Consider the following 15,774-nt stretch of genomic DNA (forward strand, 5'->3'; position numbering starts at 1 on the left):
TTACAGTGCAAGCTGAAAACACCCTGATACTTCCTACAGTATCCACTTGTCTATCCACTTGTCTTTTCTCCTTCCTTTCCACTCTCACTGTTCAACAACTTCGAAACCACTGACTTGGGATAGGACTGTGACCAGAGGATTTCAGTGTCTGAAAACTGGCTATGAAGCTACTGGGTATAATGACGGAATCCAAAAAGGTCCTTAGACCCTGAAGACTGAAGAACACTAAGGCCAACGTTGAGATGTTTATTGTTCTGAAGTCCATGACCTGCTGTTACCTTTAAAATTCTATCTTAATAACCTGTGGAAATAGTGGGAACTCGGATCAGACACAACTTGCATTATTTAACAAGCTTGCATTAACAAAAAGAAAATCCTGGATTAAGGAGTTGGGAATAGCAAATGACCTCCTTTAACTCATTCAATAAATATTTATTGAGCACCTACTGTGACCAAAATATGCTGATGATTCCAAACCAGATTCTTCTTTTCTATTTCAATAAAATTGCTGAGCAATTATAACCAAGGAGAACTCCCCCTCCCAAAAAAAGGAAATTTCAAACAAGATTTAGGTACAAGGGGGCAAAAAGTTAAAAAAGGATATCATCTCATAATGTAGCGTGAGTCTAAATTTTAGAACTCCAAACTGAGTCTTATTTTTCTTATTATTTTTTTATACTTATTTTTATTTTGGGGAGAGAGACAGAGTATGAGCAGAGAGGGGCAGAGAGAGAGGGAGACAGCGTCTGAAGCAGGCTCCAGGCTCTGAGCTGTCAGCGCAGAGCCTGACATGGGGCTTGACAAACTCAAAGAACGTGGGGCTTGAGATCATGACCTGAGCCAAAGTCGGATGCTCAACCAACTGAGCCACCCAGGTGCCCCCAAACTGAGTCTTATATGATTCCCTCCTTCTTAGCCTTCAAGGAATTAATGCTAGGAAGAGCCTGTGAGCCAACATTTCCCTCTTTCTCTTGGGCCTAGTCCCTAAACTCTGACTGGTGTCATGTAGCAAGTAGCAACGTCTCTTATTTTGTGCAAAGATGCAGCGTTGGCAATCCATTTTCTAGCAAGAGCAAAGAGAGGAAGAGGCCTTCACAAGCTGCATTTGGTATGGGAACCTACTGGGGGGGGGCGTTGTTTTTGTTGTTGTTTTTTTTTTACAAATTTTAAGGTTAGAACAAAGGAAGCTAAAGGTGACAGCAACCTTAGGTCAGTGAAAAATCTTTAAATCCTAGAAGTCCTTTAGCCCAACCAACTCAGGAGAAAGGGAAATCTCAAAAATCTAAGTAACCAGTCCCAGCTCGTGCCTGACTGGCAAAACTGGGGTTAGAACTAATCCTGGCTCAAAACTGCTGCTTCTCTTTCTTTCTTTCTTTCTTTCTTTCTTTCTTTCTTTCTTTCTTTCTTTCTTTCTTTCTTTCTTTTTTCCCCCCATTAAGGGTAATGTTACGGACTAAGAATAATATTATGGGCTGAGTGTACTAAGAAAGCATTTTTCGCTGGGATTTTAACTTTGTGAGTGATCCCAGGGTGATATTAAATAAGTTCCCCAAAGAAGTCCTAATTTTTCTCTGGATTCTTCAATGTACTAAGAGAAAATGGGAGCTTTCCTTCAGAGCGGCAGCAGCTTTGTTGATGGATCATCTCTAGGATTAGAGATTTTCTTATGTGAACATAATTGTTCAGGGGGGGAAATTGTTAAAATTGAAACCAAGCAAAAAGAAGCAAAAGTGTTTCAGAGAACCTCCTGCATTTTAGTTCAACTCTGGCAGCAAGAAAACAAAACCGCATAATCTAAGGCTCACGCCCAACTCTCTGTAGCCCTTGTATCTGCTAGTTCCTGTGTGGTTTGCCTACAGACTACAGGGCTAACGGGGGGTAGTTTGGAGGAGGGAGTAAGAAATAAGGCAGAGAAGGAAGCACTATTAATGGATCTGTGAGCTTGTACCCTGTTTTAATGCAGTCCTTGGAAGACACAAGGTGGACCTGTACTCTGACATGCAGTAATTTTGACGTGAGACTTCACCTTCCTTCTTGCAAGAGAGGATTCTATTAACTTGGTGTCAAAGCCAAGACATAGACTCAACCTCTTCTCTTCAAAAAGGTATGTCATTATACAACACCGGACCATATACTCTAGAGATCTTGAACAGTTTTACAATTTGCAGCATATTCTCTGTGAGTCAAGTTGAATTAAAATGAATCCCATGGGCTGTCTAAATATTGCTTTTTCACATTGTGGTCCATCAGCAAAGGTCTGTGAATCTTTGGCCTTCTCAATGCTTGTGGTGATGGGGTTCAATTTCCAGCAAAGGAACTTGTTCCTTACCTAGCCCAGCACACAAAATTCTCCACTAATTGGCTTCTGAGCCACCCCAGGGAGAGACTTGAGACCCATTACAGAGGTGAAATCCTCCCTTTCCACAGTCAGCATTCAATCCCTGTTGAAGGTGGGGATGATGGGCTGCGCAGAAATGAGTGAACGTTGGCACGATGGGGCCAGGATTGCTGTCTTACTTACATTTCTATTTCTCTTAATATTTATCTTCCCTTTACAAAGAACACCACTTTGGATTTCTTTACAAAGAGAAAACTTTACAATGAAATAGGTTGTGAGAGAATATCGTCAATCTTTGTCTCTTTATTGATAACTAGCGCCATGTCCTTAGGATGGTGTCCAGTTCAGGCATCGAGTCTGAAGACAAACTCCTTTATGCTCTCTGTCCCAACTGCTCCTGAATATGAGGGTTGAGTATACCCACCAAGGATTCCCCTAACTTAAAAATACCGTGTTTATGTGCCTGGAATGAGGCCTTGTTACTAGTGTATGTGTAACTTCATCTGCACAGTACTGAAAACACACATCCCCAGAGAAATTAAGAGGGAAATGTTTAGGGTCTAAAAATCCAATGGAAAAGATCGCATGTGCTCATGTTATGTCGTCTGAGGGTGGGAATCCTCAGGCCGAAGCATCTTTTGTTCTACACAACTGCATTTATCATCGACTGATTCGTTCTTTAGTTGGGTCACCTTTCTGTTTGTTATTTTTGGTTTCAGAAAGAACATTTAATATGAGCAGATTCTGCTTATAAGTAGACCCAATATTGTCTATAAAACTTCATGTTTATAACATAATATTAAAGCAAACCTCTTTACAAAAGGATCCACTGTTAAACAAAGAACACCATGTAAATCTAGAGCCATCTAAGTGCATTTAGATTTCAAGTTTGAAAAATGATTATTTGGACTCTTTTCAAGAACTTTGTTCTTTGTAGACAGAGGCCTGTGTCATTGAATAAAACTACCTTTTTAGACTGGACTTGGAGTGTCTCTCATGTAGTAAACAGGAATCTTATTTTCCCTAAATTGTGATAGGTTCTTTTTTAAAATGACTTTACTGACACAGAGGGGAGGGAGGCTATCAATTGCTCAATATCAATATGAGTAATACCTCCATTGCTTATATGATATTCTTCTGAATATCTTCTGCATCTTAGGTCCTGATGAAATTCCTTTCCTAAGCCTAATTCAGTTGCTCTTCATAGAGCCTACTTCATAGGGATACTATAAGAATAAATGAGTTCACACAGATGTTAAGTGACTTGGGAAAAAGGCACTATGAAAATGCAAAATTATATCATTATGGATTATTTCTTTGAAACTTGGTCATTGTCTTTCCACTTTTATATAAAATATATATCCCTTACTGCCTGAAACCATCTCCTTTAGAACCGCTGCCTTCTGGAAGAGGTGAAGTTGATCTCGATTCCCACACATTTCGTGATTCTCAGAGAATAATACCAATTCTTAAACAAGTAACAGTTAGTTGCTGCTGCATTCATCCTAAGGATAGACTCTTCATTTTCATACCCTCGTAAAACAAATTCAAAATTTGGTCCAGAATCTTTGAGACCTAAGTTATTTGAATCAAAAGATGGGGTTGATTGGCCCCCATTTTGTCCATTTTGAATATTTGCTAAAGCATGTCTTGATCTGTAAAGGATCAACACAGCCTCATGTGTCTCCATCTTTCTCTCCCTGTTTCTTTCTTTCTTTCTTTCTTCCTTTCTTTCTTTCTTTCTTTTGCCTGCCACTTTAAAATTCTCAGGAACAAAATAAATTTAACAAGTAAGCATTACAAATATGTATTGGGCATTTGCTATGTATTAGACCCTGTATTAGGCACTGAGCTCTCTTCAACAATGTTAATATTAGGTTTCAAGAAGCTTGAGCCAATAGACAGTCAGTAAGCAATTTTTAAAAACACTTTTCTTTTTAAATATGCATTCACTGACAAACATTATAGAGAATGAAAAGAAATTATTACTAAGTACAGGAAGATAAAAGTCTTATATGCTCTCCAAAGACGATGTAAGACATTTTATGAAGAAAGTGAGGGAAATTGTCCAAACATAAAGAAAAGTTGAAGTATTAGTATAACGAATACCTCTAGACTCGCCTGCTAGGCTCACCAACTGCTATCTTTTTACCATATGTGTTCCATCCTTTTGGATTTCTTTCTGAAGTACTTGTAAGTTGCAGACAAAATGACACTTCACTCCTCAATAATTGGGTACACATCTAAGAATAGGCACATTCTCCTATATAACCACAATACTACCATTATACCTAGAAGATGAACTCTAATTCCTTAATATCATCTAATATTTAGACCGTATCTAACCTTCACCATCTGACCTCCAAACACCTTCTGTACCTTTAAAAACAAAGTAGGATCTAATTTTTATAAAGAAAAGCACATTTTGCAATCGGCCTTTACATCTTCTTGTTTAATAACTGGATTTTTTTGAAGAGTTAGACCAGTTATCTTGTAGAATGCCCCATGTTCTGGATTTGTTGTTCCCTCATGGTGTCATTTAATTTACTCCTCTGCCCCCTGTATTTCCTGTAAACTCCAAGCTTTGACTAACACATTGATTAGATTTCGAGTAAGCGTTCTTTACAGGCTGCTGCATATCACATCTCATCAGGAGGCACGTAGTGCCAGGTTGTCCGTCTATTTGGGATTCTCAGTTTGATTATGGCTCAAGGTAGCGACCTCACTCCAGGGAGCCCTCGTTGTAAAGGTACTTTCTCCACCTTTGCAATTAACGAGTTACCTGAGGAGGGGACCGTTGGTGCTGGGGTAGCACCTTAGTTCCCAACAAACTTCACCTGATGGCATTAGATGATAATCCTTGCCAAAATCAACTCTCCCACTGAGGGATCGTATCCGTGTTTTGGACACTTTGAAGAAGGATTAGACACACAAATTCGTCATTTTTGGCAGCAATAGCAGGCATTATTGAATGTATACATTCAGGCAGTAACAACTACAACAACGATAATAAGGAACATTTAGTGGGTGCTTGCTGTGGGTTTGGGGCCAATCCTCCAGGTGCTACCTGGGCCAGGTGGGACAAGCTGGTCTTTCTGTGCCTTCGTTTCTTAAGTTACAAAATGAGAGTAATAACGGTACCTATCTCATCGCATTGTTTTGGAAACTAAATATAGTTGACTCTTGAACAACACGGATTTGACTGCACGGGTCCGCTTACACTTGGATTTTCTTCCATAACTACCGTACAGGACTGCACATGTATTTTCTTTTCCTTATGATTTTCTTAATAACATTTTCTTCTCGCTAGCTTACTTCATGGTAGGAAGACAGCGTATGACACATAGAACAAGCAAAGTTGGTGTAAATCGAGTGCTCATGTTATTGGTTAGGCTGCTGGTCAACAGTAGTCTATATCAGTAGTTATGTTTGGGGGGAGTCAAAAGTTAAATACAGATTTTCTTTTTTTAATTTTTTTTTTTTATTTTTTTAATGTTTAAGAGAGAGTGCACACAAGCGGGGCAGGGGCAGAGAGAGAAAGGGAGAGAGACAATTTCCAAGCAGGCTCCACGCTATCAGTGCAGAGCCCAACGTGGGTCTCGAACCCATGAACTGTGAGATCGTGACCTGAGCCGAAATCAAGAGTTGGACGTTCAACCAACTGAGCCACCCAGGCGCCCCTAAAAGTTATACACAGATTTTCGATTGGGTCCCAACCTGCACACTGTTCAAGAAGCAACTGTAAATTATACATGCGAAGTCCCTAAAATGGTGTCTTTCTGAAGACAGGCACATTTCATGAGAAGTGACACAAATGGAACCAAATGGGAATCAGTAACAGGACCTCACGCCACCACCACCCAGGTTTTAAGTTCTTGCAAGTAACTGAAAATCTGGGAGCCAAGATATATTTTAGGTTTTGTTCATCTGAATGATGACAGTACATTAAGCATAGATGAGGATACTTAATTGCATTTACATAGCTTAAGGCTCTGTATGAGAAACTTTCAACAAAAGATGTCACTAGGAACTGAAAAATGTAGAACCATGAAGGAATAGGAAGGAAGCAAACAGAAAGGAATAATACAAGAGGGAAGTTATGAGTCCGCAGAGCCCTGGGGCAGGAGATGGTATTTTGATATAGTCAAGAGGGGAAAAAACTCCCTCTCATTTTCCACATTTCTGTACCGTATAAGATTTTACCACTAAAACACAGGAGGATAGCCATTGTCAAATTTATAAAAGCTCCCACGGGATTTCTTTATGGGACGATGGATGAGTCTTACAAGTAGCTAACTTCCCTGGTTGGGTATCTCATACTCTCAGATATTCCAGAAGGCAGTCTCTGCTTCTGAAACAAAGAACTGTATGCAGAAAAGGCCTTAAAACCAGTGTCCGGCCCTGCACCTTCATCAGCATTACAAAAGGGTTCCAGTCCTGTCTTCTCCACTCCCTCAATTGCCCTACAGAAAGCTCTCAAGTGTAATTTTCTAAAGAGAACTAAGAATAAATGAGAAAAAAAAAATCCAACATTAATAATGTTTTCATGCACTTCGAACACAGCCATTGCTAAATTGGTTCTGCCTTTTTATGTTTTTTAATGAAAAGCAGCCTAATTGATCAATTGGTCATGAATAATACTTTTCCATTTGTTTTTCTCCACGCCACTCAGCCTTCCAGAACCACGGGCGTAATGCGGCAGCCTACAAATGGTTTATGATTTGTGTCTTTTGTCTAGTGCTTTATGGGAAAATACTGGAAGCAAACTGCTGAGAACTCAGTAGGAACTCAGTAAATAATAAGTAGATAGTTCGCTTGTTAAATATGGCTTTAAAGAAATCTCTTTCAGATAACCAGGAAATATTACGAGGGAGGTACACAAGTAGGAAAAGAAAAATAACAAAATCCCTGGTTGATTGGTCATTTGCAATTTCTATTCACTGGGGAGACTGGGCAGCTGAGTGGGTTAAGTGTCCATCTCTTGATCTCAGCTCAGGTCATGATCTCACAGTTCCCAAGTTCGAGCCCCACATCGGGCTCTGCTGACGGTGCTCTGCCTGCCTGGGATTCTGTCTCACCTTCTCTCTGCCCCTCCCCCACTTGTATACACTCTCTCTTTCTCTCTCTTCCTCTCTCTCTCAAAATAAGTTAATTAATTTAAAAAAATTTCTATTCGTCATTTTATAGGCCATAGGTTTCCCGTCTTTTATGGAGCAAAATGTGAGGTCAGATTAGCTTTCCTCCCCTGAATAGATTTATGTTCTAAAAATACGGATTATGGAATCTCCAAGGCCAGCAGGAAAATCTCAGCCATACATTAAATACATGAATACAGTCAAATTTTAATACGTCCAGCTTTGAAGTTGATCATAAATACGTTGATATCCATAGCACATAGATTCTTACTGGCAGTGGTAAGGTAGGGGTCGGAAGAGAGTGTCAGCCACACATTTAGAAACTGATGGAAGCCATAGAAACTCCTCAGGGAGATTAAAAAAGGGGGGGGGGGGTGCCTAGCATTCATCCATATGCAACTTTATACAGAATTTCCAGTGTTTCATGAATTCCCCTGGAGTCTACACATATATCCTCGACAAGAAAAATTTCCTTTATCTGAAGTTATTTTATCCTGAGCCCTATGAAGTCTTTCAAAAGAGTGTGCACACATTATTTCATTTGATCTTTGAGGTAGACACACCACATGTTTTACCTCCAGTGTTGCAGTGTGGGAAAAGCAATGCTCTAGAATTTAAGTGACTCTCTCAAGGTCATTTTGCTAACATCCGCCTAGACTTAAGACCAAGGCTGTGACGTGGATATGCAGGGCTCCTTGTACGACACCGGTCCGGGCACAGCATTCTGGGGACACAGGAACCCTTGATGGGCTTCTGGAGATCTGAATGCTGGCTCTCCTAGAAACTGCCTGTGTGACTCTAAACAAGGCCTCGTAATCTCTCCGGGCCTCAGTTTCCTTCGCGGTCAAGTGAGAGGTTAGACCATGTGCTCCAAAGCCTTTTTGGTTCTGTTGCGAACTACTTGACCCCCCTGGGTCTGAGAACAGAGGGAAATGGCCTTTTCTGCCATAGATGGCAAGACCTTCCACCCTTCCCTGGAGGTCACACAAGCTGGTGTCCAGGTCACGATGGGTCCCTTTGCAATATCAAATCCCGTTAGAAGCTATAAACATAATAGTGTTTCTGTGGGCTGCTTGCTCATTGTTCGGCTGGTTGCTTCATTTCCCTGCAGGGCTGACTGCCTCGCAGCGGATTTGCTCTCTGTGCTCTGCCTCAGACAGACATACCGCGATTATTTATTATCCCTCTTGGTTAGTTCCGAGTATAATATGGAAATAAATAATGATGATGGACTTATTTGGGGCTGATAAACCTTATCCTTCTATAAAGGTTATTCCTCTTGAAAGACCTAAACCTTCCATCTGATTTTTCATTATTAAGAGTTATTTCCTTTAACGTCCCTGAAATGTGCTTGGAAATCGGAGACCCGTGAGAGGCCTGCAGCGCTGAACACAGAAGAAAGGATGTGACCGAGCCTTTTACTTGGGGAGATATCTGGAGAATCTTTGGGTCCGCGTAATTAGGACAAATTCGCGTTAGCATTTGTTTCAGATTTATAAAAAATGTCCGTCGCATATGCTGCCAAGGACACAAAATCCATGATGTAGTCCCAGCTTAATTCTGAGTCTCTCTAGGAAGCTAAAACAAGCAGAAAATTCTCATGCTCCCTGTGTCAGTTGCCGGACAGACCCTGAGAACCGAAGGTCTGCTCCGCGTAGCAGGAACCGCCCTGCTCTAGGCCTTTGGACTAGTCTGAGCCTAGTACTGTCGACAGGGCTAGGCCGGCCACCTCAACCATCAGGAAGGTTGCCACAAATCTTTATTTGTGATGACTAGCCAGAGACACGAAATCGGGAGCCCTGTTGCTCAGTCCTTTTGCTTTGTGAATTTTCTCAGTGACCTTCAGGCTGGCGAATGGAGTTCTAGCACCTTCGTACCGAGAAGTATATAATTTGCTCAGTAGCGTGTCAGGTCATTGACTGTGGGAAGAAACACTGTCCAGCGATGAGAGCAGTCTGCTCTTTGCTCCTATGTTCTGTGCTCTTTCCTCAGCTTTGTGGATGACCCACCGTGCCCTATCCCCTCCTCTGTCCTTGAGTGAAACCACACCATTCTTTAACCTGCTACACAGGACACTTAGGAAGTGACATGCATTGTTACCCCGAAAGCACTTCTCTACCTCTGACATAATATGAATATGCAATATCTCATTTATAAAATGCGTAAGATGGTGCTTTCTTATGTAGTCAAACTCCTCTTATGGCATTTCTATCTCTTAGACCAGTATTGGTAAGTAGACTACTAATTCACTTCATCAACTAGGTCTTGTATGATGGTGACACTGGTGCCTGGTAAATACCCAAATAAACAAAGAAGGAGAAAGTGTAAAGTCAAAAAAATGCCCTAGCTGGAGAGCAATTCCTAAGACCTGGAGCCAGGCAGATGGTGCTCTTAGATAGAACGTTTTGGTTTTTTTCCAGCACAGATACGCAGTTTTTATTTTTAAATGCAAGATGTAAAGGGCCGCCTGGGTGGCTCACCGGGTTAAGCGTCTGACTCTTGATTTAGGCTCAGGTCATGATCAAGCTCATGTAGGGCTCCGTGCTGGGCATTCTCTCGCTTCACATTCTCTCTCTTCCTCTCCCTCTGCCCCTCCCCTGCCTGCGCAAGTGCACACGCAATCTCTCTCTCTCTCAAAAAATAAATGAATACATAAATAAAGTCCATTAAAATGCAAGATGTAGGGAAAAGTAAGATTTACTGCTCAGCCAACTTTGTCAGCTCAAATTATTTCATGAAGTGAAGGGTCAATTAGGTGCTATTATCATCAAGAGAACAAGCTGTAATGCTCTGTCATATAGATGCTATAAAAAATTACCTGTCTGGTTTCTTTAATTCATCTTTGGGCTACCATCAGCAGACATCCCCTCAATCCCTAATTCACGACACCCAGAGGTACCAAGAACATTTAGGGTAATAAAAACAAAAGAAAATAGTTCCTTTCTCCTAAGGAACATACAAGCCGTTAGGGAAACTGGGCAAATGAAAACCACGGGGCCCAACTCATGCTGAGGAGATAACAGAGCAAGTGGGGCAAGGAGGACTTTGTAGAAAGAGCTTTCTGGAGGAAGTGCGCCTGCAGGAGAGGGAGGTGGCTTGACGAAGAGGCATAAATGTATGCACACACTTGCATCCTTCACAGAAATCAGAGGAGGAACTGGGTCTTCTTCGCTGATGACCCATTTACTTTATCCATTTACTTATATTAAATGACAAGTGTTGAGAAGGCTCTCGTGGTTTGTTTTTTTTTTTTTTTTTCCTGGAGGAGCCGGAAATTTTACTTCTGCCACTAGAAACCGTGCCTCGGGCTCTTTCCCCAGATAGCCCACTCTTCTCTCACTTCCAGTTATGTCCCTAAATCGTCTTCTTCAAAAGTTGATATCCTTGGTTCTTGTGACTCCTCTCCCATGATGGGATTTTGCATCCATCATCATTCTAAGTGCCCACCTCAGACGGACTCCAGTCGAAGGTCCCGCCTAGATCGTGGTGCCCAGAATGGGACAGAGCACCGCCCCGGGAGCCATCTGGCAAATGCAGAACACCACAGAGTCATTGCCTCCCCTGCTCTAGACCTTATATTTCTATTAACATGGCCCAAGATTGTATTAGCCTTTTTGACATTTGTGTCACACTGCCGACTCATACCGAAATTGTGGTCAACTAAAACCCATGAGTTCCCATGCGTTACTATTAAGCCAGATCTTCCTTATTCTCTACTTACGCTATTAATTAAACACATACACACACACGCACACACACGCCTAGGCACAGAGGTTTAAATGCAAAGACATTTATCCCTACCGTACTAAGTCATATTGATAACAACGTATCAAAATATTTCAGGGGCGCCTGGGTGGCTCACTGGTTAAGTGACCGACTCTTGATTTTGGCTCAGGTCATGATCGCACGATTTGTGGGATCAAGCCTCGCGTCAGCACTATCAGAGCAGAGCCTGCCTGGGATTCTCAGTCTCCCTCTCTCTGCCCCTCCCCTCCTCCTGCTCTAGCTCTCTCTCTCTCTCTCTCTCTCTCTCAAAATAAATAAATAAACATTTAAAAATTATTTTAGAGCTAGCAAACTAGTACTGTCTCCCAGCAGGTATTTGTTGCTGGCATAGCTAGTCTCATGCTGGATCCCCCAAAACAGGTCTCAAAAAGGATCAGGACTTCATTATCTTCTTCCTATCAGTGAATTGTCTGCAGCCCTGGACAAACCTACATCTTTAGACAGATAAGTGAGCCTCAGTCTGTCTGACTTGGGAAGAAATGTGAACGGCCATTTCCTTCCCAAGGATGTACAACAGTGAGTCCGCTGTCTACAAAACTCTAAGTACAAGTTCCTTAGAGGCATATCATGCGAGAGGAGGAAAATGTTATTTCAGGCTCTCAGCAGCTTTTGGAAGATTTGGTTATGCTTACCACTGTCCGTTATAGTAAGTAACATTCATTGCAACTGTTTTAAACCTGTAGCTGAGTGGTCTGATTTGGGGCCATGGTAATACCTTGTGATGTCAGTACAGTTTCAGTGCAGTTATTTGTGATTTGAGTAAACATGATAAGGTGTATCTGTTTGGTGGCAAAGCTTGGTTTACAGTGATTCTTCTCTCTCCATCCCCTCCCCAGCTGCATCCTTACCCCAACCTCTTCCGTTAGTAAAATAAGGACTTCAAAGACCTTAAAGTTTAGGTTTCTGTCAGACCTTTGGAAACCCCTAAAAATCTTACCAAACTAGCTTAGCAGATCGTAGGTTTTCTTTCCCGACCAAAGCAGAGAACTCACAATAACTTGTATAACATGCCTAATTTCCAGCTGATCGAAATGTTGCATTTCAAAACTCACACTTGTGAGCAGTTTTTTTTTTTTTTCTTACAGAAAGGTGCAAGGAACATCCGCATTTTCCTAATCTGTCACTCTAATGCAAATTTTAATGTTGCTCTCATGACCTTGTAATCATTAAGATTCAAAGAGCTCCTCCCCTCCCCCCTCCCCAGTGATTTTGATCTATGGCATTGCTATCAACTATTCAAACACCAGTGTTGATTCTACCTAGGAGCCTGTTAGAAATGAGGATCTCAGACCCTGCCTCAGAATCGCAATCTGAACTTTAAGAAAATTCCCCTGGTAATTCTTATGCACAATAAAATATGAGAAGAACTGACCTACGGTACAGCGTTTTCACCCCACTTTACCCAGCATCCGTCTTGTATCATAATACAGTTGTAAAATTGCATTTCGTGTTGATTAAGAGTTTAGAGTAGTTAATTAAAATTTTACCAGATTTAAAGAGTTTATATACATCCAACTATTTCTCAAAGTATATATCACTGGTTTTAAAATACTCTTGACTTTCTGAGTTGTTGTTGAACAGGGGTTCTCAACAGAGAGCTATTTGATATCCCCTCCCTGCCGGGGACACCTGGCAATTCCTGGAGACATTTTTCGTTGTCATAATTTGGGGTGGGGGATGCTACCAGCGTCTGGTGGGTGGAGGCCAGCAATGCTGCTAAGGATCCTACATTGCACAGGATGGCCCCCTTGGCAAAGATTTAACCAATCCCAAATGTCAATAGTAATAATGTTGAGAAAACCTGTTACGGAGGTATATAGTTTGTAGGTAAAGAGTCAGACGTGCAACCATACATTACACAACTCCATGGGAAAATGGAGCCTTGTGGTATGTCACAACACGGCCAGAGAACAGATAGGCTGGCAGTGGCCTGAATGATGATGGTAGGGACATGGGAGGAAGGGAGTAGGGGATCCAGCCACAGGTGAAAAGAGACATCTAGAACACATGGTCACCAGTGCTCTGTGCACAAAGACAGTCAGCTTTAGGGAACAGGGATGGGGTTCAGAGATGGGACACCAGAGATGAGCTGGGGGGAGGTGTGGGTTGGAGAGACACAAAGCTTCAGTCCTAGAGTGGATACTAGATATGATCCCCAAATGATGTTAGGCCTGGAAAACAAGAAAGGATTTCAGGTGTTAGCCTCGGAGGACACAGTGGATTTCAGGTAAATCCAGTAAAACAGGGACTTGGGAGCAAGACAAAATCCCATTCGCTAGAATTGGGACACCTCTGAGCCCGGCTGCTGCAGGGGGTGACCTGAGGCAGAGTTAGCCAAGCGTTCAGCCACAGTGAGCTTCTTAAATCCCTCCCAACCGAGAAAAGGCTTAGTGCTGAGTTTACAGTATGGTAGACTCGCAGGAAGGGGTCAAGTGCTTCCAGCTATGGAGAACAGCAGGCAAGGATCAAGCCAGGTCCTGACACCAGCTGGTGAAAAATCATGGGAGAAGAACTGGAATAGAGCTTACAAGGTCCTTGGGGTCATTTCCCTGCTGCACCGCACCGAAATCATTTCAGAAAGATTATCTACTCTTCAACTGTAAAATTTCCAGAGAAAGATGTCTTAAAGATTGTGTTGATGCCTTATAATCCATCTCAGTCAAGCTTCTTCGCCATTCCTAAGCCCAAATCCCCTTCGTGAGATGTCAATCGGCCTTCTTTCATCCAACCAGGGTGGCTATGTGCTAACATTCAGTATGCCGAACAACCCAAGAATGGCCGTACCCAGCCTTCTCTTCTCTAGGGTAAAGGATCTCCATTGCATTAGCACGGCACCCTAGGATCCTCTCCCCAACCTCTTAATCCCTTTGATATTGTCTGGAATCCTCTCCAAGTCCTGCCTGCTTGTGATAGTCACCACCAAAATGTATTTTGTAAATGTATACTGCGTGCTGACTGCCCCTTTGACAATAGAAGGCAAAGAAGAGAGAATCTAAAAAGATACATGTTGGGTTTTGTTGGTTTTCATTAGCCTCTTTTGTCTCTCGAAGGACTTGTCATTCTTTGCTGAGTTCATAGTCCAGTTGGAGTGATAGTCCTTAGGCTAAGTTCCACTGCAGAAAGTATTCTGCAAATACTTTCACGTGACCCTCACCTGAGGACAATAGAGTACGCTATCACATAAAATAGCTCCGATGTGAATTTAGCTGTGAATAAAACTGGGATAAATGCATTTGTTCAGTTCCAGAGAAGGCATTATACTGCCATGTGGATTTTGTTTCAACTGAGCTGCAAAACAAAATTCTTTTCCACAGAAAGGGATTTGTTCAAGTGAATTCGCTCACTTTGCTGCGACTGGATTAATTTCATTTCACATCATGTCTCTAAGTAGAAAAGCAAACTGATTTGCATCAGGCTAAATGGATATGTTGATGTACCCAAAGTCAGTAAGACTCATTCCAACTAGATTACAGCAATCATGGTGTCCTGGTTGTTTTAGCTTCTACAAAATAGTTGCAAAAGTGCGCTGCTTCGGTATGTGAGAGGCAGTTTATAAAGTCACCGTAGATGAAGATGTTGCAGAACGAGAGACAACATAGAGGCATCAAAAGAGATGAGCGTTTCTCCCTTCCTCCAGGTTGACCCACCCTTTCACTCCTCGATGTTACAAGAGAATATTCATTGTATTCTGTACCCGTGTTCTAAAAGCCACCATTTTATATTTTTGAGTTGTGCTGTTAGCACTGCTCAAGATACACACCCAACACCCACTCGTGGTGGCACAGGTATTGACTATGGGCTTGCTGAGTGTTCGGTACTGTGCTAAGTACCACCACCCACCCCCTAATGGACCGCTACCCTACACGCACTCATCCTCTCTACCTTGTGCATCACTCATTTCCAAAGCCACAATCCCATCATCCTCCTGTGACTCTCCATCGCTATCTATCTCAGGTCCCTTTCTTTCATTTCTCCCAAATTGCTGACTTTATCCTGGTGTGCACTTCTAACACAATAAGGCTGCTAGTGGAAATTTTTCTGATTTCTATAGCTAGTAGTTTCTATAAGTAGTAGTTACTTTCAAAGGAAATAGCTTGTGGAGATGAGCCTGCGGTGTCACAGGGCTGTTATGTGGATCAAACGCAATAATGTGGATAAAAAAGCCATTTATAAATTGTAACATGCTCTCCAAAGGTAAATTATGGCCGTATTACATGATTTTAGGGTTTAAAAAGCAGCTGGATGATATATAAAAATTCAGTAAGACTCAGTAGCACAGTTGGAAAAGGAAATGAGAGAATTTAGGGCATTGACCTCCCCATCAATCAGCTAGAGGCCCCTCAACGTCTTTTACAGCCAGAGCACGCCCATTTTGTTGAGAACATACACTCGGTTCCAAGGACCATGTCTGCTCACCATTCTGGAACAAGGCCTTCCCTCTTGCTTGAAGCTACCCCATCCCCCACATAGCCACCTTCCTAAATCCAAGCCACCCTTGAAGGGCTAGCCCCAAAC

General features: G+C 42.0%; 1 protein-coding gene across 3 annotated transcripts in view; it reads left to right on the forward strand.

Moving 5' to 3' along the window:
- The first annotated feature begins 1,090 nt into the window (after positions 1 to 1,090).
- The window catches only part of GRAP2 (GRB2 related adaptor protein 2), a 63,383-nt gene continuing 48,699 nt past the window's right edge, over positions 1,091 to 15,774 (forward strand). The window contains exons 1-2 of one of the 3 annotated variants that reach the window (XM_045465904.1): positions 1,091 to 1,108; positions 1,964 to 2,104. The gene's annotated coding sequence lies outside the window, so the exon portion shown is untranslated. Of the gene's footprint in view, positions 1,109 to 1,770; positions 2,105 to 15,774 lie in introns of those variants that run through there. The other 2 variants (XM_045465907.1, XM_045465906.1) reach the window with 2 other exon arrangements.

Source organism: Leopardus geoffroyi, chromosome B4, assembly GCF_018350155.1.
Source record: "Leopardus geoffroyi isolate Oge1 chromosome B4, O.geoffroyi_Oge1_pat1.0, whole genome shotgun sequence".
Classification (NCBI taxonomy): Eukaryota; Metazoa; Chordata; class Mammalia; order Carnivora; family Felidae; genus Leopardus; species Leopardus geoffroyi.